A 25,759-nucleotide genomic window follows, 5' to 3' on the forward strand; every position below is an offset into this window, starting at 1 on the left:
GCTTAGAAAAAAGCAGGGGGGAAAGGCTGTGACTACTCTCACGTACACTTGGTTTATCCCAGAGGCTATGAATTCGATCACAGAAGTACCTTCTCCGGTCTTCTATAAATTAGACAGGGGGATTTACCCCACCCTTGTTTGCACACCTGCCCTGGTAATCAGGAATTGCAAAAGTTGCAGCATATTCTCCTTCCTAAAAAGAGAAATCCTTTTATTATGAAGTTACCTACGATTATCCCCTAATAGACATCATCTTTAACATTGCTGAATGTTTTTAGTGTTAAAGGCGAAGTTCTGGGTTTATTTTAAATTTTAAATTAAAAAAAATAGGGAAATGCAGCAAAACTACTCAACCTCTAGAAAGGTATTGCTTAAGCAAATTCATAAACAGCCAAGATTACAAAAGAATCATACTAGAGGGGTTAATGAAAGGCTAAAATATATTAGCTGCATTTAGTCATATTTTAGTTACATTATTATTTCAAGACATCTGAACTTGTTTTAATGCTTTAAGAATACATCAGGATTAGGAAAAACTGGATACTGGATGGCAGATTTAACAGAGTTGCAATCCTTTCCTGAAAGTAAGCCCCACAGAACTCTTTGGGGCCTACTTTGTAAGATTGCACTCTGAGCAATAAATTCTAACGCTAATTTACAATTTAATGGTGTGAATACTATCTCATTTTCCCCACATTTACTCAACAGCTTGCCAAACTAGAATATTATTCTATTTACAGAGTAACGATAAGAAGCAGGAGATTAGATAAAGATCAGCCTTGATCCAAAGGCAGAGCATTTCACACTGTCCCAAACAGAGGCAAGTCACAGTGCAGGGTATATCTCCACACCTTCTGTTAAATGATGTTACTGACTACAGTAGTGCAATCATTTGGTACATGTCATTTGGCACATGTCTTGATTTGGTACCTGTCTTGGCCTCACTCTAACTGACTAAGACATAAGGTAAAGGTAAAGGGACCCCTGACCATTAGGTCCAGTCGTGACCGACTCTGGGGTTAAGGTAACTCCTTAATCCTCATTTCCAACTGTAATCAAGCTGTAACTCCTGGTCCCCCTTTTTATGCAAAACATATTCCTCTGCTTTCCTTTGGACCACATCAGCAAGGCCAAGAGAGGGGATCTTGTCATCTGGGTAGCCCAGAACTTCCATACACACTGCCCAGGCTTGCGCCCCAAAAACCACTGCTGCTAACACAGTGGTTTGACTTCACCCCCCGGAGGCACATTCCATCGTCTCTTGAGGCAGACAGGTGCCAACAACAACAAGGTCAACTCAAAACAAGACACACCATTCACACCATTAAAGGTAAAGGGACCCCTAACCATTAGGTCCAGTCGTGACGGACTCTGGGGTTGCAGTGTTCATCTCGCTCTATTGGCCGAGGGAGCCGGTGTACAGCTTCCAGGTCATATGGCCAGCATGACAAAGCCGCTTCTGGCGAACCAGAGCAGCGCATGGAAACGCCGTTTACCTTCCCACCGGAGCAGTATCTATTTATCTACTTGCACTTTGACGTGCTTTCGAACTGCTAGGTTGGCAGGAGCAGGGACCAAACAACGGGAGCTCACCCCGTTGCTGGGATTAGAACCACTAACCTTCTGATCGGCAAGCCCTAGGCTCTGTGGTTTAACCCACAGTGACACCCGCGTCCTGACTAAGACATTAGGCGAGTACATTTAAGTTCCATTCAGTTTCTACTAATGTTTGGGAGCTGTCCTGGGTCCTGCAGTTCATACTTACAACTCTGTTACCAGCAACCAGCTACAGCACCTCCTACTTGCAATGGCTGCCAGCCACCTCTGTTATTCCCAGTCAGTGCCCACAGGTCATTGCCTGGCACTCTCACTCGAGGGTAGACCAGTGCCCAGTATGAACAGAATGCCAAAATAGGATTGCTGCTCATTTGTACCAACTAATACATTATCCTGGAGCAAAACCTGCAAATATAATCATTTAGGTAATGAAATTTTAGGTTGCTTGGTTTAGTAAAATGTATTATAAGTGTTTTCCAGTATATATTCAGTACTTGAAATAACATTATACACACACACACACACACACACACACACACACACACATTCAAATGTACTGGGTATGTAATACTGTTCTGTTAAAGACACATTCACACCAAACATTTAAAGCACTGTTATACCACTTTAACAGTCATTGCTTCCCCCTTCCCCCAAAAAACCCTCAATCATTGGAACTTCAGTTTGTTACGCATGCTGAGAGTTGTTAGGAGTTCCCTATTCCCTTTTCAGAGTTACCATTTACAGAGTGGTTTAAGAACCAATCCCTCTTCAAAGGGAACTCTAAAGTTCATGTGTACATGTAGCAATTTTACTAGATTTAAATATCACATCACAATTACCTGGTTTTCTTGGTTGCTAACCACTGTTTTCTCTATTCTTCAAATCAATGGGGCATGGTGGGGAAGCACCTTGGAGGTGCAAAGTGCTACAACAAAAAGTGGAGGCTGGCTGAGGTCATATAAGTCCTGCCCCAATCATAACATACACCACATTTTATGACATCCCTACCATAAAGCACATTGCTTTCCTTCAAATAATCATAGGAAACTGTAGTTTGTTAGGAGTACTTAACAAACTAATTGTAGCTCTCTGTGAGTTCCCAGGATTCTTTGGGTAAAGCCACGTGCTTTAAATATACTACAAATTGTATGGAGTGAGTGTGATATGCAGTACCTCTCCTGAACTCCACCACCTCCTCTCTGAAGAGTGTGGCTTTTTAAAGGAGTATCCTCTGGCCTACACCTGTTGCCTCTGAGAAATTGTTGTAGATCAGAGTTTCCTAAAAGATTATGTGTTACTCATTTTGAAGCACTGAATAAATGCATACCTCTTTTTTCCACTCTGAAATGTTTTTTTTAATGTCATGTGCATAATCAGAGTTGCATAATCAATCTAAAAATTAATATAAACAGTAGGTTGAGGGATATGAAGGGAGGCGAATAATATGTAGTACATCATCATTTCTTGCACAGCTCTGTTGTTTCAGGAAATTTCTGTTGAGGGAATCTCACAACAGTTTCATCTTCCAGATTCAGGCACATCACATGGATTATCCATCGCTACATGCGGGCTGATGAATGAGGCTTCTTGAAACAGTAGTAAAACCACTGAAACATTTCCAATAAATTACTACTACAAACACAGCAGGGAATGCTCTGTTCCACTGATTGAAAGAAGGGAAGAAACAAAAACAAAATTACAGAGCTGATATTTTAAAATCGCTCTTATTCATGCAGCAAGCATCCATTTGATTTCAGGGTATGAGTACGACAAGGTTTTATATTGTCTCCCTGCTTATTTAACTTATATGCAGAATTCATCATGCGAAAGGCTGGACTAGATGAATCCCAAGCCAGAATTAAGATTGCCGGAAGAAATATCAACAACCTCAGATATGCAGATGACACAACCTTGATGGCAGAAAGCGAGGAGGAATTAAAGAACCTTTTAATGAGGGTGAAAGAGGAGAGCGCAAAACATGGTCTGAAGCTCAACATCAAAAAACCAAGATCATGGCCACTGGTCCCATCACCTCCTGGCAAATAGAAGGGGAAGAAATGGAGGCAGTGAGAGATTTTACTTTCTTGGGCTCCTTGATCACTGCAGATGGTGACAGCAGTCACGAAATTAAAAGACGCCTGCTTCTTGGGAGAAAAGCAATGACAAACCTAGACAGCATCTTAAAAAGCAGAGACATCACCTTGCCAACAAAGGTCCGTATAGTTAAATCTATGGTTTTCCCAGTAGTGATGTATGGAAGTGAGAGCTGGACCATAAAGGCGGCTGATCGCCGAAGAATTGATGCCTTTGAATTATGGTGCTGGAGGAGACTCTTGAGAGTCCCATGGACTGCAAGAAGATCAAACCTATCCATTCTGAAGGAGATTAGCCCTAAGTGCTCACTGGAAGGACAGATCCTGAAGCTGAGGCTCCAATACTTTGGCCACCTCATGAGAAGAGAAGACTCCCTGGAAAAGACCCTGATGTTGGGAAAGATTGAGGGCACTAGGAGAAGGAAACGACAGAGGACGAGATGGTTGGACAGTGTTCTCGAAGCTACGAACATGAGTTTGACCAAACTGCGGGAGGAAGTGGAAGACAGGAGTGCCTGGCGTGCTATGGTCCATGGGGTCACAAAGAGTCGGACACGACTAAACAACTAAACAACAACAACAACAACATAGTGCTACCTGTCAAGATAAAAGCTTGCTGAGAAATGTCAGAAAGTTATTAAAGAGACTCTTCCCTAAAACAAGTTGATTAGAGAACTACCTATTTATGAAAAATCCTCAAGAGTGAGAAAGAAAAATGTATTTCTTTGAGAATTACATTTTTTGAGAAAATTGTTGAGAAATATGACCATTTCTTATATATAAGAAAAATGCTGTCTTGATATATATTTCTATAATTGCTTACAAGAATAAGATATGAGAGACAGAACAGCTTACAAATGTTTGCTAAAAACATTTTCAGTCAAATGGGTCATTTAAAAAAATTTAAAAGAACAACTTTACCAGCAAATAAAGCATGCTCAGAAAATTAGGCCTCAGTACAAATGACCTTCAGATTTGCAAACTTGCATGTTTGTACTGAGATGCACTCACATCATTTAATGTGTAGACTGTGCCAATTACATAATTCTGTTGATTAGAAACTACAGTCATATCTTAGTTTAAGTACGCCTCGGTTTAAGTATTTTCAGTTTAAGTACTCTGTGGACCTGTCTGGAATGGATTAATCCACTTTCCATTACTTTCAATGGGAAAGTTCGCCTCAGGTTAAGTATGCTTCAGGTTAAGTACAGACTTCCAGAACCAATTACACTCATACCTCAGGTTAAGTACCCTTCAGGTTGAGTACTCCGCGGACCATCTGGAACGGATTAATCCACTTTCCATTACTTTCAAGGGGGAAGTTCGCTTCAGGTTAAGTACGCTTCAGGTTAAGTACAGACTTCCGGAACCAATTGTGTTTGTAAACCGAGGTACCATTGTATGTGTAAGCCTTGAAGCTGGCTCAAGACTTTTTGCTGCCCCCAGCACCATCTGGAAAATCCATCCTAAGATCCCTTGCAGCTTGCAAATGACAGAGAGCAATTCCCAAATTATGCATGATCCAATTGGGCATGATCCGATTCGTGTACAGTAGTCTACTCCTGAGTTTTACATATCACATTGTGTGACTATGTAAGCAGGAATCCAAATATTGCCATCCTGGCCAACTGCTTGGGATGCTTGTCCTGACAAGTGCCACTGAGACATGTAAGAAAAGTTACAATGTGGATTGCCAACAAACAATGTCATTTATTTCCATGGGCTAAAGTGTGCTTCACTCTGATATAGATTGTAGCCCAAATCTTCAAGTTAAATTGCACAAATGTACAAAGCTGCCTTGAAAGAGAAAACCTGTTGTTTTGGACCCCAGCAGAGAGATACATAATGCAAGAATTTGGGTCAACAGCTGTGACAAACTGTGAATGAACAGCTCACCTTAAAAAAAACAAAAACACCTGCAACACTCTAGAAAGCATATGGTCTTGCTTTAGTAAATGGAAAATAATGAGAAAAGCAATACCTCCATCACAGACAATGTAGCCCTCTTTTATAACCGCAAGACAAATTTATGTATTAATTGTAGTTTGGCCCCAAGGCAGGAAGACAGCCTATAGCTACAACACACAATTTTCCCTGATGGAAAGTTGGTGGGAGAATCCAGACTTGGTTCCCCAATGTTTAGACTGAAGAAAATTAGAAAGCTTTTTCAACTTACTGAACAAAGCATATGGTAATAAGACAGGCATGGGTAAACAGCAAACCATTTCAACTCAGTATATCCAATCAATTATACCCCCACAAAAAAATCTTATGTAAGAAATACTTGGCAAAAGACTAAGGCTGTGTCACATTGTCATATGACAGAGCCAGTCATATGTTCAGTGTAAAATATTTAATGCATGCAAGGTAAAGTTAAAGGTAAAGTGACCCCTGACCATTAGGTCCAGTCACGATTGACTCTGGGGTTGCGGCACTCATCTCGCGTTATTGGCTGAGGGAGCCGGCGTACAGCTTCCAGGTCATGTGGCCAGCATGACAAAGCCGCTTCTGGCGAACCAGAGCAGCGCATGGAAACGCCATTTACCTTCCCGCCAGAGTGGTACCTATTTATCTACTTGCATTTTGACGTGCTTTCGAACTGCTAGGTTGGCAGGAGCTGGGACCAAACAACGGGAGCTCACCCCATCACGGGGATTCGAACCACTGACCTTCTGATTGGCAAGCCCTAAGCTCTGTGGTTTAACCCACAGCACCACCCGCATCCCAATGCATGCAAAAGAATACATAAATATAAGCATTCTTCTCAGTTTTGTTCTTGCTACTGATACTGGGCCGCAAGCTGGAAAACCACATTAAATTCTATACCTTTTGTAGGGATTGGTAGTATCTGGAAAACAATTTGGCAGTGTACCAGGGGAAATGGCCATTAAAAAATCATTGATATACATAGATGTAGCATAGTTATCTGGCTTGTGGTAGCAAGGAGGAGTTAAAAAAAAAAACACCACATTTATTCATGAGTGGTCTGCTGAGCCAGTGGAAATAGCTGTAAGCCTAGAAAAATTATTATTGCATGAAAAATTATTATTTTTATTATTCATATCAGTTCTATACCACTCTAAATTTTTGTAAGAAAAAAAATCTCAAAGTGGTTAACAACACATTAAAACATCAAATAGAACAACCCAGAATCAAACATTACTGAAGAAAGTAAAATATAAAGTATACAACCAAAGCAACCTACTAATGAAAATGGTGTCACAGAGAAAAGCTAATAGATGCCCATTCATACAATTGGATTCCATATATTCATCCTAACTGCTTTATAACTATTAGCTGACTGGGTGAATTGTATATTTTGCAGTAATCGCACATTGACACCTGAGTTCTGTGAACATGTAAGATCTATGAAACAGTTGGTTACGTTTGCATGACTAAAAGGGGTAAAGGGACCCCTGACCATTAGGTCCAGTCACGGACGACTCTGGGGTTGCGGCGCTCATCCCGCTTTACTGGCCGAGGGAGCCGGCGTACAGCTTCCGGGTCATGTGGCCAGCATGACTAAGCTGCTTCTGGTGAACCAGAGCAGTGCATGGAAATGCCGTTTACCTTCCTGCCAGAGCAGTACCTATTTATCTACTTGCACTTTGACGTGCTTTCAAACTGCTAGGTTGGCAGGAGCTGGGACCGAGCAACGGAAGCTCATCCCGTCGCGGGGATTCGAACCACCGACCTTCTGATCGGCAAGCCCTAGGCTCAGTGGTTTAACCCACAATGTCACCCACCTCCCTGTTTGCATGACTATCTATCACCAAATGCTCTGCCTACCCCTCAGCGCAACAGCCCTTTATATACTGTAGCAGTGGACCAGAGTGAAGCCTTGCTCCCTCTAGTCCACCGCTGAAACCCTGCTTTCCCAAAAGGCCACTATTGGTCCATTTGATTTACATTTTTTGTTGGTCAATTCAGTTTCCCCCTGTGGCTGGCTGTGGCTGGAGGCCACAAACGAGGAAGAGAAGGCCGCTCACTCCCCACCCCCACCCCGAGGAGCTGGGCTGATCCGCAACCATCACCCACCCTTGGAATGAGTGAGCAATTTTTATAATTAAGCAACTAAAAAAAACCAACCTTTCCATAGTTCTACCCAGCTGCAGGTGTTGCTTCACACTTTATACCAAGGAAATTATTCCTTTGCACATGTCATTTATGATGGGAACATATACTGTATAAATAAATCATGCTTTTATCTGCAAAATGCATGCAAGGCTTCACCTTTCAAACATGACATTTTACATGCCTATTTTGTAACATCTGAAGCAGCCCCCCTACAGCAAGGCAACATCCAGCATATAGATTAGTGAGGTGTTATTCTTTGTTTCTTTTTCTAGCATGTGGCATTGCTAAAGATATGTGTTTTTTCTTTGACAAGGGAAGGCTACAATAATTTCTAAATCATGTCTTCAGAAACAAAGAACAAAAAAACCCACTTATGACTAGGTTCAGAGGTGAATTTAAGGGAACGTGACCAGTTTGGTCAGCTATGATGTAGAATGGATGGCGAAAGGCCAAATATGTGAATCACACAGGGTGCTGTTGAAATTTGAGACCCCAAAGACCACCAATGCTAGGTTCTTTTAAGCCAATATTATGCTTTGCACATTGTGTATTAGTGTGTTCTCACATACTTACCTATTTGAATCTGTACATCACTATTTCCACACTGCAATGTACTTCAGGATATTGTCTATTTCAGCTCACCCATCACTAGGCAGGAAAGAAGCCAATATAGCTAAGCTGTCCAATTTACTTAAGTCTATGGAAGCATCATGGGAGTGTCAGAACTAAGAGTCCAGACCAACTGATGGAAAAATTAAAAATACATCAAATCAAAAACTCAACAGATTAGATCAAAGATATATCTTTTTGTTTTCATTTATATTCACAGAGGGGGTCCCAAGATACTTTCAATATATCAAGCCTTGTGCATGTTGTGATTTAATGAATATTTATTTCTTGCAAACATGGAAATGAAGCATACATGTATACAAGCCCTGAGGCACAAACAAGTCCTCTGAGGAATTTGTGGAGCTGTCACACTAGGACTCCTCCAAAGTGTACATTTAATTCACTACCAACGGAAGCTGGGGAAGCTTAAGAATTCATCTGTGCTGATGCCAAGAGTGGTGTGCTATGAAAACACCCTCATTTTCTGTATGGGGTTGTTTAATTTAAAAACATAAGGAGAGTCCTGCTAGATCAGGCCAGCATCCTGTTCCCACTAGAAGCCTGAGTGCAACAGCACATTCAGGCCACAGATCGAGGGCATAATTTATCTCTCTACTTGTGTAAAGATGAAGAGGAAGAGAGAAATACAGGACAGGAGAAATTGCTTACTGACAGATAAAAACCGACTGGCTATGGATTATACACTAAGTAGATCCATTAAAAGCAAACTGACAATAGCAAAACTGAGTGAGCAGAAATAAATAGGAAGAGGCATTTGCGATACCTGACTGGGTTCAGATCAGCTGCTGAAATTGAGCCATGTCTCTTGTCAAATTCTAAACCTGAGCCAGATAACATGATACCTCATGGGACAGCATTGAACTATGGACACTGTAGAGAGGAGTGTGCTAAAGAGCACAGGGAAGCATATGGAATTTAAAGGATGCAAGAAGAGCCCCCACAGGAGCAATGTTGCTAGAAAGAACAACAAAGGAAAAAAGGAGTGCAAGGTATTAAAGGATTTGGTGACAGAAAGTGAGACGAGGCACTTATTGATGCCGGCTAACCACCAGCACTTCCATTAAGCAAGGAGGCTGAAGTAAGCAGATGATGTAATGCAGGAAAGAAAGTGGGGACTCATCATCCAGAGAGAACATATGAAAAATAAGATTAAGTTTCTGGTCAGTTCAGAAACATATTGTATCTCTGCTGGCTATGGCTCTTTGAAGGGAGGAGAAATGCAGTAATAGCAGAGTTTGCACATACACAAAATACTCTTATAGCAGTTTAAAAGCACAAAGGAAAATGCATACACAGAAAAGCCAACATGAAATATGTGTATCTGTTATTTGCATTACCTGTAGAGTATCTGTTGTTAACAGGACCCACAGTTGCCATTTTAAAGATGTCATATACCATTTGGGATAGGTTCCCCCCCCCCTGCAAGCATTCCTAAATTAAATTGTCTTATAGGAACTGCAGCAAGGAAGCAAATAGGATGCTGAATCAGTAATTTGTCCCAAGGTTTATATATTAGTTATAATTATATCACTTCATATAATAAAAAAAATTCTCTAAGTGGTTTACATAAAAATACAAAAAATTCAATAAAATATACTAAAAGCAAGATAAAAAAGAGACAAAAATAAAACACGTGTATATCACAAATAAAATTTGAGTAGTGTACAAAACAAGAATTAAAAATTGAGGGTCAGAGTCCAGGAAAGCTTCAATAAGCTGTGTTTAAAAATCATTACAATCTCCACTAATAAATTACCCAAGGGAGGGCTTTTCAGAGGGTGAGTACTATCACTGAAAAAGCCTACTTCTGTGTTGTTACTAAGTGATAATCTGTTGGTTATGTAAAGCTGGATCTCCTTGGAAGATTGCTTTGGTCTGTACATACTGGAAGTATTCTGGGAATATCTGGTCCCAAATTGTTTAGGGCTTGAAATGTTAATAAACAAAAACCTTGAACATGGCTTGATAGCTGATAGACAGCCATAGCAGATCTTTCAGCAGGAATAACTTCAAACAGCCAGGAGTTGGAGGGGTCTGGTAGGCCATCTGTGCTCTTTGAACATTGGGGGGGCCTGGCTCCTACCCAAAAATTATTGGGGTCCCCAAAAGGGCTCAGCCCTCAGGGACTGGCACCCCTGATACAGGCCAACCAAAGCCATTTCTGTGCCAACCAAAACTGAGCCTAAACCCTGATTGAAATGGATCTAAAAAATCATTTGGGTATAGTCGGGAAAGAGATTCCTAAGAAAAATGTTAATTTCTTTATGTATGCCACAACGGCGGCAAGAGTATTACTAGCTACCGGTAAGAACTGAAAGTCTCATGAATTACCAACAGTGGACGACTGGCAAATGAAGATGATGGAGTACATGGAAATGGCTGAGATGACCGGAAGAATTCGCGACCGGGGAGAAGTGACAGAAGAAGAGTGGAAAGATTTTAAAATTTATTTGAAAAAATATGCTAAAATTGAATATTAAGATTAGATTTAGAATTGTATAGAAGCTGTGGATTTGGAGATTATGTGAAGTATATTGAGGTATGAAAGAGTTGAAAATTTTATTAAAATGTATTGGAAATTGCTAAAGATAAAAAGGAAATGAAGCGCAGAGTGAGGGAACTCGAGGAGGTCCCTATATACAATGTTAAAGGAATTTGGATTTGTATCTAGATTTTTGTGTTTTCTTTTATTGTTATGTTATTGTTTATTGTTATTGTTTATTGTTATTGTGTTTTATTGTCTTGTACGTTTTTGCTGATTTTTTCCTTTTTTCTCTTTATAAAATTAATAAAAATTATTATTTAAAAAAATCATTTTCCTCCGAGAGCCCTTGGATCTGGTCCACAACCACCTGTTCAAGAACCTTGCCCAAGAAGGGGACACTGGCAACTAGCCAGTAATTACTTAAGATTTTCCAAATCCAGGGAGGGTTTCTTGAGCAGCGGTCCCACCACTGCCTCTCACAAGGAGGCATTAATCACCCCACTGGCCCAGACAGCTGTCCCTTCCTCTGCTAGTTTTTATTAGCCAAGAGGGACAAGGATCCAGAGCCAAAGTGGTCACCCAGACAGATGCAAGCACCTGGTCCGCATCCTTGAGCCTTACTAACTGAAACTCATCCAACATAACAGGCAGGGGTGCCAACCTGAATAAAATAGGGGGGAGTTAAGCATAATTGATTACATGACACGGCACATACACACCATAAACATTGGGGGGTGACGCCCTTAAATATTTTATTGGGTCACCAAAGACCCCCAGCCCCTAGGAGTTGGCTCCCATGATAACAGGACTAGGCTGTGCTCTGGACACTCCTTGAGATTCATCTGCCGTAACAGTGGAGTCAAGGTCCTGGCACACAGAAGCAATTTTATCCTCGAAATGCTTTGCAAACAAGTCACAACAAGCTACAGTACCATCTGTCACCTCCATTGGGCCAGACTGTAAAAGGCCCCGCAGTACCCAGAAAGGTTTTGCCAGACAGCACAATTAGAATGCAATGGAGGCAGCAAAATATGCCTTCTTTGCTGCTTTTATTGCCACTACGTAGGCTCAATGATGAACCCTTACCCTTGCATTTGACTGGAATTTTTCTCCACTCATGTTCAAGCCATCTCCCAGCCTTTTTCCTCATAAGCTCTGGGGTATACCAGGAGCCAAACGGGCCTGAGCCATTCAGATGTTCCAGGTTGGCCAGAGCTTCAACAGGAACACCAGACATGTCACCAGTCCTACACATGAGCAACTCAAACTCTGCTCTCTTTCTTAGCTTCCAGTTTCTACATTCCAACCATTAAAATATTCTCCATCGTCACGTGTTTTGTTTGGCTTTTAATTATCCTAACATGCCATACCACCCCCTTCCTGAATGTAAAAAAAAGTACATACAAAGTATGGGAAGGTGCTGGTAGTTGACCATGTATTTTTGTTTAAAATTGTATAATTGAATAGTGTATCCAATCTCACTGGGAATGTTGACCCAATTATTCTGCGGGCATATTATTTGATTAGTAACTTTGTTATCTTCTAACCCTTGTCATATTCATTTTGTATGCTGTAAGCTAGCTTGTTGGTAACAATGTACTGTACCACAAAAGTCTGCGTAATGAATTCTTTTGCATTTTTAGGACAGAGTTGCATGGATGTGTCCTCTTTCTTTAATCAGAAAATTGCCATCTCAGACATAGTACTTGATTTGCTGCTTTATGCAGAGTGAATCAAATGTCTTACAATTAAAGAAACCAAGCTCTTGCAGCAAACAGTAGCATTCATTCCTTTAATGATTTTTCCTCTTTTTTTACCCCAACAGCACATTTTAGCCTGCAGTTGATTTGCTCAGAGTGCCTCACCTCATTTCCCCCCTCAAAGGTATTCACTAACTGTCAAAAGAGATTTCACTATCTCATATGCTCTTTGTTTGGAAATGATTCTCATTTAAATGCCACAATTATTAAATATAGGCAAGGTTTGCATATGTGTGCAAACAGATCATTGGGCACAAAAGGAAGTAGAAAAGGCAAACACTCCAACAAACCACAAGCACTAGGATCTAATTCTCTTGCACTGCTCTATACTACACCTCTGCATGTTATTTCTTGCAGCTATTTCTGTGAATTAGGTATAATATCCATTTTAACACAAAAGCCTTGAAAAGTGAAGTGGTATGAGTCAAGTCCAAATAACAAGCCAAACTGTAAAATAAATGACATTAGCTATCCAGCATTCCTATACTCCCACGTTGTGTTCTAACAGTCAGACTGCAGTCCAGGCAACGCAGAGTGACCTCAAAATAATGTCGGTTAATGTAATTGTAATTATACTGCAACAGACCAAGCACTTCATGAAGAATTATTTCTAAACCTCTTATGGCTTGCCCACATTCCCACTTTGTCTCATGCTTTCTAGGCACGGGTCAAATAGGTTTTTTGTTTGCCCTGTTGCTTTCTCCTGTTCACCGCTGAATCATAATAAATGTCAATCAGGGTTTCTGCAAACTGAAGTTTGTTCTAATTCAGTGGTAAGCGAAAGAAAAACTTCTTGAAAGAAGCAAAAGAAAAACCTTTTGAAAGCACAGTACAAGCAGAAGGAAGTGTGGTACAAGAAGCAAGTGTGAATGAGCCATTACTTTAAGTGGAAGGCACCAAAAATATTTTATTTCTCTTCTGGATACCCTTCTTAAGTCTGTTTCTTGCAGCTTCTAAGGTCTCTTCCCCAGCCTAATGCACATTATTTACTAAGATATTTTACAGAGTTTGACTAACATAAAACTGCCAAATATATTTCCTTTATCATGGAAGAACAAAATAAGGAGAAAAGTAGAAAGTAAATTATTGTATGCCTCCTTGCCACTCAAGTAACATGCTGGAGATGGGGATACTGCAGTAGTCTATAGAGCAGGCCCTTCAGCACGCCATCAATGAGTCAGAACTCACAATTTTAAAATGACTGGATTAAAGCAACATTGCATCCTCTTAACACATGGGTCAGCAGAAGGTAGATCCTAGGGTGATTTTCAGTAGGTTACCAAGGGTATCTGTCTTCCAATTATTTAACAATAACATCAATACTTTTCCCACCTAAGTTGGGCTGCCGAAATGAAGAAATTGAATCAGTAGTTGGCTTTTGGGTGAAATAACTGTAAACTCATTCAAGTCCAGTTCTGATACTGGAAACAAATTGCTAGGCTCGGAAGGTGCTCAGTAGCATCCTGTTCTTTAATGCTGTCTTTTGCACCTTACTCTAGTTCAGCCTTTCTCAACCTTGGGTCCCCAGATGTTCTTGAACTACAGCTCCCATCACCCTTGATGGCTGGCCACACTGGCTAGCAATGATGGGAGTTGTAGTCCAACAACATCTGGGAACCCAAGGTTGAGAAGGGATACTCTAGTCTAGTTGATAGATTAAAAAGTAGATACAATACGATTGAAGCCTGGCCACCCATATGTTCACAGCTACTTTGTGGTTTGTTTGTTTTTAACAGCTTTTAACAGCTACACCCATTACAGCATAACTAATAGTGAATGTGCCAATTTTCAGGATGTAAAACATGTTAGATTACTAAGATCTCTTCTTGGCAGGTTTCTACATGATGCAGAGAAAGTTCAAATTAATCACCTATACAATACTTTGATGTTGATCCAAAATATATTTCCAAACAGTTTCTTAAACGCAGAGTCTCTGTAAACTGCCTGCTGTAGTTCTGAAGCAAGCAAAATATGCAAATAGATTTTTTATATAGTTATGCTTTATGAGTTGGACAGTGTTCTCGAAGCTACGAACATGAGTTTGACCAAACTGCGGGAGGCAGTGGAGGACAGGGGTGCCTGGCGTGCTATGGTCCATGGGGTCACGAAGAGTCGGACACGACTAAACGACTAAACAACAACAACCTTAATATCTATAACAAGGTAGAAAAGGGATCCACTTAGTACAACAGACCTGACATTCACTGCTTATTGTGTACTGACATTGCTCTGAGCAGATGCAACTGCACTGTGAGCTGGAAGAAATAAATAGCCTGTATGTATTGCTTCACTTTTATTTTGTTTTTATTTTAAATGATAGCTATACCCCAGATTTTCGTTTGCAATGCAGATCATCTTCAACTAAAAACACCACAGGCCAAATTTTAACTTGGTAAAATATTTTTACATTTCACCCTCTCATTATGTGACAGGCAGTATATATTTCAGGTGAAGAGAAATGTTGGTTTTTGCAAAAAAAAAAAAAAGCAGTTCTCTAAATATCTGTTTGCTTTTTTTGGAAGCAGAATAGACCACAGGAATGTTCAGATGTTTCCACATGCAAATGTTGTTTCCTCCCAGCTATTTTATTTTGTAGAGGGATGGGGGCAAAATATTTTGAACTAAGATATGATAGGCCATGCGTACACTGTCAACCCCAGAGGCAAAATATAACATTCATTCTAAGGTGTCTCGACGTCATTCAAGAATATTTCCCCATTTCAGTAACTGCATATCAACACCATTCACTGCTTAAAAGTTTCCCTACTTTAGATGTCATCACACACGTTCCAGCTAAAGTGAGAGAGAAAAGTGTCCCTCCACTTGCCTGCCTCGGATGTTGGCCCAATCTGCCCTACACCGAAGGCCAGCAAGTAGTAAGTGATCATGTGTAACCACCGCTCTGCCTGTCTACATTGTCTCCCTCTCCCTCTGCCAATATCTTCACCATCCTTCCTCCGCCACCCCCCACTTGCTTCCGGTACTAGAGGTCCTGGATAAACTCCTTGTCTGTTTCTCTTCTCTCATGACCAGCTTCTCCTTTTACGACCAAGGTAGGAGCAACTCCTTGCCAGTTTATATTTTAATTAAAATATTGGTGGTAGTCATTAAAGCTGATATACATGCTCTTTTGAAGGAAAGGATAGTCACAACTATAGGAGAACAACAACAAAAAATTATAGCCAATGAATCCAAAGTAGTCCAATGCCTTGAAAAAAGAAGCTGGCCAGGAATGCCCTAGGTCAGGCATCCCCAAACTGCAGCCCTCCAGATGTTTTGGCCTACAACTCCCATGATCCCTAGCTAACAGGACCAGTGGTCAGGGATGATGGGAATTGTAGTCCAAAACATCTGGAGGGCCGAAGTTTGGGGATGCCTGCCCTAGGTCCAGGCAACTGCAAAACGCTATGCTGGGTGGAACACTTGAAACCATTAAGCTTCCCTCCTTCATACAGGTACTTACTTACTCCTTGGTAGTTTTTCACCAACTTATCTATGTCTGTTTGTATGCCATTTCCACTGGAGACTGTTTCTCCATATATCTCGTAGGAAGGTGCAAGTGCCATCTGCCCTGGATTTTGGGCTGCAAGTCTGACAAAGAAAAGCTACAATCCCAGCTACTCCACCTTCCTAAAAACTTTTATAGCTTCATTTTCCTCCCTAGGCATTTGTAATCCTGCCTCAGGCTAAGCAAGTGTATGCTCCAGTTCCCACAGCTGTTGGGAAGCAAAGAACAGGTTTGTGGCACTGTATTTGGTTTGTGCTTCCGACATAACTTTCAGGTATTGGCAATTAAACTAATGTTATTTCAGATTTCTGGACCAAACATCACATAAAAGCATTTCCATTCAATTAAAGTGCCGTTCTTTTTAATGGTGCAAAGACCTTGTGCTGGTACATCTGGTCCACTGTAATTCTTTTGGGGGGGGGCAACATTCCTACGTCTTAAAAGCTATTGTACTCACTTAGAGTTCTGAGTACCCTGAAGATTTTCATTTGGCAATGAACGCTTGTGCTCGTTTTCATGTTCACTTCTGGTATTATAGATCAGTCAGTAAAGCTATGGGAGAATCTGTTGCAAATAAGCAAATTGCTTTCATAATTCATGAATGCCACATTAAATTTAATACATAATGTCCTAGAGTGGAATATGAATAATGGAACAAGCAGGAAACCAATTCCCTTTATATTTTTGATCTCTGGGATTCAATCTGGTAGCATTCTTGTCCTTAATCATATTAAATTATGCTTTTAAAAAATCAACTGTAAAAGTTTCATTAAAAACATTTACATTCCTCTTCTCATTAAATGTCTAATAGGGAAGATTTACTATACTGTATTACGCAGAAATCACTTATTTCTCTTTTTAGCTCCAAGTTGGTAACCCTTTTCTTCCTTTGTGCACTTGTCTAATTTTGGAAACTGCTGCTATAAAAGACATTTTTTAAACAACATTTCTTATTTTCTCTCTTCTGCCCAAATCCACCTACTTCCTGACATTAGCTGAAAAGAGAGATATTTGCCCTTGCTGTCAGTCTGCTTCATTTGCCCTACAATTTCATTCCAAACAAACAAATTCAAAACTGAGAAAGTTTGATAGCTGCCAATTGTTCTGTATTTTTACTCCTAGAAACTATGTTTACAGAACCCTTCTTTCCCAAGAAAATTGTCAACAGACTAAGCAATGACACCTATTCAGAGCATTAGGAACTTTTGAACCAACACACTTACAACCTGCACTTGTTATTGTGCAGTGAGTCAGCACTTTTTGCTGGTCAGGATTGAAAAACTATGAATCAAAAGAGTTTCCAGCATCCAATTTAAATTACATTTTCCTGCTACACCAGATTTTTAACAATAACTTTTTAAACATCCTTTTTTTCATGCTTAAAATGGTAATGTTCACACCAGAACTGCTGCACTTTCCAGTAATTTTCAAGCAAATTCATGGAAGAGCTCAAGGGACTTGAAAGCAGATTGGGGCCAAATATTCCCTCTTCCCATCTCTGCAGGGTCATTAAGTGTAAACATTTTTACTGATGTAAAATGAGTTTTTGTCGAGTCTGCTTATAGTTATTTAAGAGAAGGCACCAGACAACCTTGCCCTTTTTAAAAAATAAGTAAAAGCTTTGCTGCCACCGAAGGGCCCACACTCAAAGCAGTTCTGTGTGTCCTCATTTGCCACACCTGTAACATCATTTCCAAGGCTGGTGGCGCTTACAGTCCTGGGGGCCGGTGCTTACCCCCCCCCCCCCGGGCTGGTGGCGCTGACCTGTGGTGTGATTTGCGTGTGTATCTGTTTTGCAGCCAACCCTTCCTAAAAAAAGGACAACAACTTTGGGGTACCCTCCCTGAAAAAAGCTCAACAACTCTGGGCAACGTTCCCAGAAATTGCAATATTGGGGGGGGGGGGGTTGGAGGGGAGGAATCCACACCGGGTACCACCTGAGCTTGCTACGCCTCTGCAAAGAAAGCAAGTTTGTTCCCTCTTCCATGTGACAGCTGATCTTTAAAGAGGGCCAACATATCTACTCTCAGTCTCCTCTTTTCCAAGGTAAACATACCCAGCTCCTTTTACCGTTCCTCATAAGGCTGGGTTTCCAAACCCTTCATCATCTTGGTTGCCCTCCTGCACATGTTTCAGCTTGTCAACATCCTACTAAAATTAAACCAAGGATGTTGGGTTCCCCCTCCCCCCCCTAAACAGCAAACCCCCTCTCCCGAATGCTGCATGCCAAAAATACTTTTGCAAGTGAGAAGTTCTTTGTGTGAACCTAAATAAAGTGAGATTCTGCCCTGTTGCATTATTTGTTTGTTTGTTTGTTTCATATAACTTATGCACCGCTTGATTGAAAAAAACAAAACAAAACCTCAAAGTGATTTACAAAAGATAAAACAGTAAAATAAGGGAAAACCCACAGCCCTACTTTCAAAACATACAAAAGTTGTTTTGTTTTTAAATTGAATTTACCCCAACTTTCTAAGCATCTGGGTAGGCCCATCTAAACATGAATGTTTTTAGCAGCTGCTGAAAAGAGTACATATTAGCAATGTAATTTTACAAAGATGAATTTTGCCATTTCCTAACATCCATCTGAATAGAACATCCGTTACGATGCCATGCATATTTTATGTACCGGTATTTATCCAAGGTAAATGAGCCAGTAATGTCTGAGCATTACTTCCAGGCTTTAAAATAAGTGCTGTTCCTTAAATGTGAATGTGTGATTTTTATTATGTTACGATAACGATCATTTAAAAGCTAGGAAGTCAGAAGTACAAATGGTGCTCTTTAAGAAGTTCCTATTTAATCAGGAAACATTTTGGAATATGTTAGACGTCCATGGAATTCAAGATCTTAGCACTCTGGCAGCATCACTAAGTGGCAAGAGAGAGCAGTGCCTTGAAAGAGAGTCTACAGCACCATTAGCGGAATGGCATCATAAAGACTCTGCTTTATGTATTTTACTACATTTGCCACCTGTGGCCCTGCTCTGGGTGCAGACGTGTTGTGGGTGGATAAAAGGAATAGGTCCCTTTTGGTGGTGGCTCCCTGGAGAGGCTCACCTGCCACCTTCATTGTGGTCTGTTTGGCGGCACCAGGCAAAGGCATGTTATTTTTCCAGCCTTTTGAATCTTAAAATCTTCTACTGCACATGGGCAAATATAGACACATGCAGCAGAATGCCATGGGACAAAATTTTCAAGTATCTGCTGCCACTCCAAAGTGTGGGTGGTGGATCTCTCATGTTGGAATGCCCCTCCCAATCCCCCAGATCTCAGAAACCCCACGCCTGTACTTAACAAGCATTTTACAGAGAAAGGTTATAAGTACTATCTTTAGAAACATGAGATCTACCATCTAACATCTAACATCTACCATCCAGGAAAAATATACTGTATCCCATTATTCTCTTCAATTTGTATATTGATTATCAGGTACCATGCAACCCGGTCTTGAGTTTAATGGCTTAGCAATCTAAATGTGGTACACCCATTAGTGAGCATGTAGCTAAGATTATTTATATGAATTAGCTAGAGCCAACACTGCTGCTAAACATACAAGTTGTTGTCACATTGTTAACTTCTGTTCTCTTTTAGGAACACACAGTCTGGATTAGGTAGCTTGATTTCTGAGGAGCTGATAAAGGGCAAACAGCCCCGCTCCACCCCCCACATTGGGAGCAAATAGCTAGAGCAATGATGGTGAACCTTTTAGAGACCGAGTGCCCAAAGTGCAACACAAAACCCACTTATTTATCACCAAGTGCCAACACGGCAATTTAACCTGTATATCTCATTTTTTCTGTGTGTTTCATTTTCTTCTTTATGACTGCTGTTATAATAAATAATCCTTCATAAAAGTTATTGCATTACATTCTTCATTCAATTATCTTTCCATTGATATACTGTATACTTTTATGGTATAACTCAGTGCTTTTTTTTCTATTAAAAAAATGTTTAGGGGTACTCTCATTTTGACTCAAGAAAATCACCACCAGGGAAAAATAAATACAGTTCAAATCGGGGGAAATAAATATAGTGAATTTTTTCTTCCGTTAAATTCACAAAATGTTTAAGGGTCTGCATCCCCACAGAAAAAAAGCACTGGTATTACTCCAAAACAAAGTGGTGTTATGAGCCATCAAACCTTGGAAATACATTTTTTCCAGAAGGTTCCACAATTCTGGCCACTAGTGTACACTGGAGGGCTGTACTAAGAGCCACCCTCTCCCAATTTTTAATATGAGATAATAATTATTGTGTGCACACATACATATAAATATAAATAAATAAATAAACCCAGCCAGATGTCCAGGGTATTAACAACAACAACAACAACAACATGTTGTTGTTGTTGTTGTTGTTGTTGTTGTTGTTGTATTTTGCCTTTCTTTGGCTGCTGTTTGATTGCAGCCTCCATGGAATGAATTTCTCTGTTGGCTTCCGCGGGAAAGCCCAGCGAACATGTAAACACAGCAGCCCCTTCTTAGATTGCCATCTTTATATGCTTACTGACCTGGGAGTTAAGCCCTGCTGAACTCAAGGTGACTTACTCCCAAGTAGGAAAAAGAGACTGTCAGGAGGCCCTGGTGCATCAAAGGTCAATGCCTGCTCAGCCCCTAGATGCTCGCCAGGTCCTAGTGCCGCAGGCTTTGGTCGGCGTGTGTGAGCCTTCCTCTCCTCCTCCTCCTCCTCCTCCTCCTCCTCCCCAGCCACCCCTGGCATGGAAGCTATTGTCCTGCTGGGGCAATGACACGCATGGCCACAGAGAGGGCTCCGAGTGCCCTCTCTGGCACGTGTGCCATAGGTTCGCCACCACTGAGCTAGAGTCACTGACCTGGCCTCTTCCAGTCAAATGATCCTATGAGGTTGACATGTCCTGTGACCCAACCCCTCTGCTTATAACAAGAAGTGTTTAACTTTTCTTTTCACTGGGCTGCTTCCAAAATGGCACAATTAAGCTCTGAAACACATCTCTGATCCCCAGCAAAAGACACCGACAAATCCTTTGGAAAGAAACAAGCAAGAAGGCAAAACAATCAGAACCTTGGCAGTTCTCAATGTTCTAACGAAAGAAACTCTTTGTCTCATATCAACAGGAAGGACACCATGATAAAATAATGATTAGCACTATCAAATAATAAATATTTCATTAAAACTACAAGTATCCAGCCAATCAAATTGAATTGCTGGCAACCATTTTCCAGTCTGTGTGAGGCTGGTTCAGCAGGAAGATTGCTCATCAAACCAAGACATATTGCAACACTTTGCATTAGAGTTGCAACAGTCTGCAAAGTTCCCATTCACTGGACTGCATTTCACAAGCTGATATTCGGGGGAGTTTCTCAGTGGACAAGCCAGATTTGGCAGGGAAGGGAAAGGGAACCTCTATTTGTATCACAGCATAACCAGTTAGAGCAGGGGTCAGCAACCTTTTTCAGTCATGGGCTGGTCCACCATCCCTTAGACCATGTGGTGGGCCAGACTATATTTTGTAAAAAAAAAATGAACAAATTCCTATGCCCCACAAATAACCCAGAGATGCATTTTAAATAAAAGGACACATTCTACTCATGTAAAAAACACACTGATTCTCGGACCACCCGCGGGCTGGATTGAGAAGGCAATTGGGCCACATCCGGCCCACGGGCCTTAGGTTGCCTACCCCTGAGTTAGAGAAATCATTAGTTGTTGTTTATCATTTACTCAGCTGTAGATATTGTTACAAATTCTGATTTGTGAACAGTGGGTTGTGTGGAAGAAGAATTGATTCACTGGAGAGGTGGGATTTGGCAATGCTCACTCTCATCATTTTCACCACATGTGAAAACCGAATTCTCAAATAGGCCTTGTCAAGTAATGTTATCAATTCTGACTGCCTGTGTTCCTCTCTTAGGACTTCCCCTGTACCACGTGAAGGGGCAATCCTGCTGGGCAGATTTCTCTTACTGCAGATATGACATCATTCATCCTTACAGACTCTCTGAGGGCTTACAAGCTATCAGCTGGTCTGAATCACCATAGGAGCCAATACCCTTTGTCAATAGTGATCTTTTTTCTGTAAAAGGTGGGACTTGGGTGTCTCAGCAAGTTCGGTTCTCTCTCGCTCTCACTCTCAAGTCAAGCTTTTTCTTCTCATACCTAGGTAAAGTGTATGGTTTCCTTGAAGTATCAAAATCCCGGAGAACAAAAGTACTCCTGGAGCAATGCAGGTTTTGAGAGCTCTGCCTGATATTTCATCATTACCAGCCAATGCAGGAAGACACTTTTCTAAAGAACTTTGCTCTTTTTCTAATTTTCACATGTTTCAGTCAGTTTTAGAAGCATTTTCTTCCTTTTCTTTTCCATTGCCATGTGATCTCTGATTTCCTGTAAAACAAATTAATTTATCTCTCTTTCTTCTTTTACTTTCAGCACTGTTTTTCAGTGGCATACTGTCTTGAAGCTTATCTCCATTGCAACTCTGCTCAACATGCTACTGGTGCCCACATAATTAGGAGATTTTGAAAGAGAATTAATACATCCTCAGCTGCATATAGGTTTTATAAATTCTCAGACCTGGGTAGGGTTCATATAGGAGAAGTCACCACTTTGGGCACCCTGCTCAAATCCAGTACTTTGAATTGTGCCTAGGAATATATTTCTAGTCAGTGAAGCAATGGTGTCTCATTATCCTAATAACTGACCCAGCTGAAGCTTCTGAACACTCGTCAAAGGCATTCTTACATAGACCATGTTACAGTAATCCAGAAGACATGTTCCACTATGGCTGAATATGAATTCAAGGGATGGGCAAGCCTCAGCTGTACTGCTGTGACCTGGGCATCCAAACTCAAAGTTGGATGCAGAAGGTCACTTAAGTTGTGAACCTGTCTTCAAAGGAAGGCAGTGCTTTGGGTTGTTACCTCAAGGAAGGAGCAAAACCTCAGTGGTAAACACACTGAACGTTAAAGATCCTGAAGGCTGGGTGTACTTTTGCAAGCCAAGGAAATCTTTAATAAAAACATTTTTTTAAAATAGAAGAAGGGTATGCAATTGTGAGCTGGAGAGCTCTACCCATCTGGTTGACAGTATTGAATGGTTGATCATGAGACAGACTCAATGTGAAGCAATTTCCTATATTCTTACAATAACCAAAGTGATAGAAGCTGGACTTCCCAAAGAAATTTCATGGTGATGTAGGGACAACAGAACTGCATATAATCAAATAGAATGTACTCTGGTTGTCCGTCCTGCAATATAATGAATTTGACTACAAGAGGTTTTTGTTGCTCCTAAGAAGAATTAAGCCAGTGAGAAGGTTCATTTTTAAAACTGATTGAAACTGAACGCTCTGCAACTGTGCAATTTACACTTCACATTTTACTTAGCTATTCTGCCTCTTTTTCTCTAGGGATATTGTTATGCTCAGCTGGGTAGATTTTGTTTAACTTTGAACTGATTACTCTTATCCTTCAAACCTCAGCAGCCCCCAGAGTTGTCTCTGAGATACAAATAGTCATACCAAGAATGAAAATTAATTCATGGATTCAGGTGAAGTAATTAAGTTTTCCAGTGAAAATATAAAAGAATCTGCCCACAGAGAGACAGCTGAACTGTGGTGGGAATGTTTATCCAGTTTTATGTTACTATGAAAGTCTCAGAATGTATGAGATTAACAAATCTATCAAAGCAACAGCAGAAATAAAGAGGCTGGTAGCCACTAGCATGAAAACCAAAAAAGGGAAGGCACAAATTACACTGAAGGGGGGGAGGGATAAAATATCAAGGATGCACCAAAATGAAAAAGAAATTGGCCCAATACAAACAAATATAGTTCGCTAAATCACATAGTGATGTGCTTCTTAAGTGTCCAAGAAGAATAATTTTAATTCAAAGTGTGCTGGCACCAAACAGTGCTATTTTTCTAGAAGAAGAGGTGCTGGAATTCACAATGAACACCTCCTTTGTTCTCTTATAATGGCAATGGCTCTTTGGCACCACTTGTGAGGTGGTGGAACTGAGTTCCAGTGAGTTCTGGCTGAAAAAAAGCCCTGCCCCCCCCAAAATCTTCTTTCCTGTCCACTTTTGGGATTTCGTCTCCCCAAGTTATTCCCCAGACATCAGCATGAGTCAGAAAACAAGCACTGTTATACTTGATTGTACGTGATTAGATAGCTGTATTTCACAGGAAAAGTCCCACTCTCAGAACAGAACTATGACATTCCAGACCTGAAAGAATAGCAAGTCCACCTGACATTCAAAACAAGGGACACGTCAGTTTGAGACGAAAATCAAACAGTAATAAATTAAAATAAACATATTTAGCAAAAAAAGATATCTTAAAACAATATTTTAATGTCCAATACAGTAGACCAACTTCAGTCCTTATTTACACGGGACACTTGCCTGTCTAGGTGTTCCCCATGACCAGCTTTTCACTTAAAATTTCTTCAGATTGCTTATCACACCTGCAGGCCAATCCATGTGAACAGTGAGCAAACCAGCAGATGCACCACTGACACAACAACAACTCCTCTGCAAACTTAGCATCATCACCATTTGCTTATTTCTTTACATATCAAAGTGCCATTTACATATCAAATGCCATTTATTTAATTACACTTATATCCTGCCTTTCCTCCTGAAGGAACCCAGGTGGAGGTGAGAGAGAGAGAGAGAGAGAGAGAGAGAGAGAGAGAGAGAGAGAGAGAGAGAGAGAGAGAGAGAGAGAACCACCGCATATGGGCACAAATTTTTCAGAGCTCAATAATTTCTTCTCTCACTGGCTCTGGGGACAGTTTCAGCTTGACCAATTCATCCTAAAATATGGACTCATGTGGAGCATCCTGTTGATAAATATAAGTTACAAACATGCAGGCACTAAAACTGGGCAAGAGGAAATGCTGTACTCTGTGTGCTATTTGAGAAAAGAGTGGGGTTTGAGTCTACCAAGACATGCATCAGCAGCAATCTTTAAATATGTCCACTCTATATTCTTATATTGCTACTATTTAAGAGCTAACTGTCACAGCAGATCGGACTTCTTGTTTATTGAGGTTCTGACATCACTTGCAGGATAAATATAAATTCACTAAATCTCCTGCCTGCTGTGCTGTCTGCATAATCCTTTAACCTTTAGTTTCCCATGTCAAAGGCACTTTTCTGCACACATACCCATGGGCCCCCTTGGTCTCTATGCCCATTATTGTCCTCCTATTCTTCCTTGTTTCTCAAACTGTCACCTCTTTACAGTGGGGTTCATCTCCCAGCTACCAGTGGCCTTGTGCTTCAAGGCTGCCGTCAACATATGCTGCAATGAAGCATCACTTAAGGGGAGGTACTTCGAATAAGAGATTCTGGAGAAAGGGAACTAATTTTTAAGAGAACCTGTCCATAAGATACGAAGCCTAGCACATACTACTAAATATGTATTTTTAAAAGAACATATCACAGGCATGAATGCTCAAGGTCGGCGGGGGGAAGGGAAATAAAAAAATTCCTTCAGTAGCACCTTAAAGACCAACTAAGTTTTTATTTTGGTATGAGCTTTCGTGTGCATGCACACTTCTTCAGAAGGGAAGGGAGAGAGAGAGAGAGAGAGAGAGAGAGAGAGAGAGAGAGAGAGAGAGAGAGAGAGAGAGAGAGAGAGAGACTGGGAGTTAGGAAATGAC

General features: G+C 40.8%; 1 protein-coding gene across 2 annotated transcripts in view; it reads right to left on the minus strand.

Moving 5' to 3' along the window:
- Positions 1 to 25,759, minus strand: part of FRMD3 (FERM domain containing 3) — a 125,285-nt gene that overhangs the window by 86,804 nt on the left and 12,722 nt on the right. Inside the window, exon 1 of one of the 2 annotated variants that reach the window (XM_060280079.1) lies at positions 16,066 to 17,893. The exons of the other annotated variant lie outside the window; for it this stretch is intronic. The gene's annotated coding sequence lies outside the window, so the exon portion shown is untranslated. Of the gene's footprint in view, positions 1 to 16,065; positions 17,894 to 25,759 lie in introns of those variants that run through there. 2 annotated transcript variants of the gene reach the window in all.

Source organism: Zootoca vivipara, chromosome 11 (assembly GCF_963506605.1).
Source record: "Zootoca vivipara chromosome 11, rZooViv1.1, whole genome shotgun sequence".
NCBI lineage: Eukaryota > Metazoa > Chordata > Lepidosauria > Squamata > Lacertidae > Zootoca > Zootoca vivipara.